This window comes from Crocuta crocuta, unplaced genomic scaffold, assembly GCF_008692635.1.
Source record: "Crocuta crocuta isolate KB4526 unplaced genomic scaffold, BGI_CrCroc_1.0 scaffold2342, whole genome shotgun sequence".
Classification (NCBI taxonomy): domain Eukaryota; kingdom Metazoa; phylum Chordata; class Mammalia; order Carnivora; family Hyaenidae; genus Crocuta; species Crocuta crocuta.
This window is the reverse complement of record NW_027532226.1, coordinates 10,794-13,232: the sequence shown is the minus strand read 5'-3', so window position 1 is coordinate 13,232 and position 2,439 is coordinate 10,794. Positions and strand designations below refer to the sequence as shown.

At 37.9% G+C, this 2,439-nt stretch overlaps 1 pseudogene; it reads right to left on the bottom strand.

The window, feature by feature from the left end:
- The window catches only part of LOC144242941 (polycomb protein EED-like), a 23,900-nt pseudogene extending 22,135 nt beyond the window's left edge, over positions 1-1,765 (bottom strand).
- Positions 1,766-2,439: the final 674 nt, after the last annotated feature.

Below are 2,439 nucleotides of genomic sequence, written 5' to 3'. Positions count from 1 at the left end.
AGACTATAAAAAAAAACCAAAAAAAAAAAAAAAAAAAAAAAAAAAAAAAAAAAAAAAAAAAGATGCTCAAGTTCTACCTGCAGGTATTTGGATTTGACTGGATTAGCTGAGGCCCAGGCAAGGATTGAAAAGATTCTCAGGGGATTCTAATGTGCCCCAGGGTTAAAACAAAACAAAACAAAACAAAAAAAACAAAAAAAACCTTTTGATTTAAAGAGATTTGCAAAACTTCTCTCAGTATCCAATTCCCAGGCTTCCGCAAGGTGCCCTTGACTCAATATTTCTAATTACAATGTCTGGAAAAGACTTACTCTTCCACTATAGTTCATCAGAGCCTCTCAGAAGGCTGCAAGGCAGGAGGAAAATTATTCCGTTTTTTTTAAATTGCAAATAAAAACTTCCTGCTAATTCCTTAATCTGTATTATCTGTGTGATAAAGGTCTCAAAAGACTTGTCTAAAGGAAACAAAAAGCAAACTACAAATCAAATTAGAAACTGTACAGATACCGATTCCACTAGTTTTAAATGAAAAAGTGTGCATTCCAAAAAGGGCAGATCTACAATGTAACCAAAACACCCACCTTTATGCACTGCAGGGTTATGGGATTAATTATGCTATTTACCGAAGGCCAGCAAAGGATGGCCTGTATTGCTATCATATGTCCATGCACAAGCCTAAGAAATGCCAGTTAAGAAATAGAATTTGTTTTTGAAAAGTAAGCACGTCAGTGATTCTAGTATAGTACAAGGCAGCCTCCAAAGAAATGCTCAAGCTTGTACAAGCCAGACCTTCCCCTCAATTGGATTACTATTTCGAGATGCCTTCACTCAACTGTCATTTGATAGCAGCCATGAACAATATGCAAATGAATGGCTATCCTTGTGTCCCAGGAAAACTTGATTTACACAAACAGGTAGCTAGCCCCATAGGCTGTAACTTGCTGACACTTGTTTTAGCCCAGTACTTCTGACTATGCATCTCTAGACAAAGATCAGGAACTATTCAGTTTTCCACCTTTTCCTGTGAATCTTTCCCAGTATGGCTACCGATCAGTTCTTTCCACAGAAATGATGGAAGACTGAATACCCTTGCCTTTTCTTTCCTGCTACATTTTTCAAATGGATCTTAAAAGAAACAGCTTTAACTGCCTAACCTTTTGGCTTTTTAAACCTTCCTTTTTCTTTATGTATTCATGTTTTGCAATATTCTATTTCCTAAACGAACTGCATGTTTATTTTTTCCCCTATAGGCTTTGGGGTTCAAATACTTGGCATGACTGCCAGGCACGGCACAGCTCCTGATCAACCCAAATTCATCAAGAGAACTACCCTGACGTGATAGAACTCTATGCAAGGTCAAAGAAACAGGAGGTTTTAGCTATGCTCTTGCTATCATTTTCTATTACTGGATTTCTACCCCATCTTCGCCAAAAGGACAAGAAGCGATCTATTACTCGATTTCCAATGCTCACCTCCAGCCATCCCTCCCCCCTCCCTCATATCCACTTTAAAATGCATTTCTAGGAATCAGGAACATTAAACTAAATAAACACAAGGACTCTCTTGTGATAGTAAAGGAAGAGCACTGGTTAAAGAAAGGACACACTTCAACTTTAAGGGACTAATTAATTTAGAAAAGTTTTGGTGTACTTCTTGAAATTTCTTTAGCCAAAGTTATTAGAAACCCAAGACAGGATACATCAGCATCCACATAAGATTGCAACAACCGGATTTCTCCTCGTGAGTGACATTCTTACAAGGTTACCAAATAAAAACAAAAATAGGGTAAATTTCATCTCAAATACAGAAATAAATTTCTTCACCTGTGAAACATTTTAGTCACTAATGTGTCTTAAAGACACCACAGAAACTATTGCTTTCTAATAGCTTCTTTAGGGGTGCCTGGGTGGCTCAGTTTGACAAGCGTCCCACTTCGTGTCAGGTCATGACCTCGCAGTTCATGACTTCAAGCCCCACACCAGGCAGGCTGTGCTGACAGCTCAGAGCCTGGAACCTACTTCGGATTCTGTGTCTCCCTCTCTCTCCGCCCCTCCCCTGTTCACTCTCTCTGTAGTCTATCTCTCAAAAATAAACATACATTTAAAAATAATAATAAAATGATAAAGTAGCTTCTTTTTTTTTTCATGAGGCAGACTTTATTTTTTGCACATAGCTGACACACAATGTTCTATTAGTTTCAGGTGTACAATACTGTGATTCACCAACTCAATACATTGTGCTATTGCTCACCACAATTGTAGCTACCATCTGAAGAGACTGCATGAATTTGAATCTTAGGTGTGCCACTTACTGGGTGATCTACAGTTTGTGTCTATGAAATGGGGATGACAACAGTTCTGATCAAATAGGATAAATACGAAGATTAAATGAATTAGTATGTATAAAACACATAGAACAGTACCTGGTATGTGGCAAATG